The following is a 306-nucleotide window of genomic DNA, read 5'->3' as shown; positions in this document are numbered from 1 at the left end:
CCAAACATCTTCTGCCAAAGACCACCGAATATTGCCGAACTGTAGGTCTGCATCTCGAGCGAACGTGACATTTCTTGATTGGCGAAGAACCCTTGACCCAGAAGCCTCCAATGGGGACACTGGCGGCGAAGGAAGCGCGTCTTGGTGATTTTGAGTTTTATTTCGACTTCGGTGGTTTTTTTTTCAAGGGGGGGCGTGGCGGGGGGGAGGTTATTAATGGATTTTGGAAGGTTAATGAGGCTGGGGTTCCGGGTGATGAGGGAGGCGAGCTATGGGGATGGAAATGCGTATGGGTGGTCTTGTACT

The sequence above is a fragment of the Penaeus monodon genome, chromosome 29, assembly GCF_015228065.2.
Source record: "Penaeus monodon isolate SGIC_2016 chromosome 29, NSTDA_Pmon_1, whole genome shotgun sequence".
Classification (NCBI taxonomy): Eukaryota; Metazoa; Arthropoda; class Malacostraca; order Decapoda; family Penaeidae; genus Penaeus; species Penaeus monodon.
The sequence above is the reverse complement of the archived record's forward strand: the minus strand, read 5'-3'. Positions refer to the sequence as shown.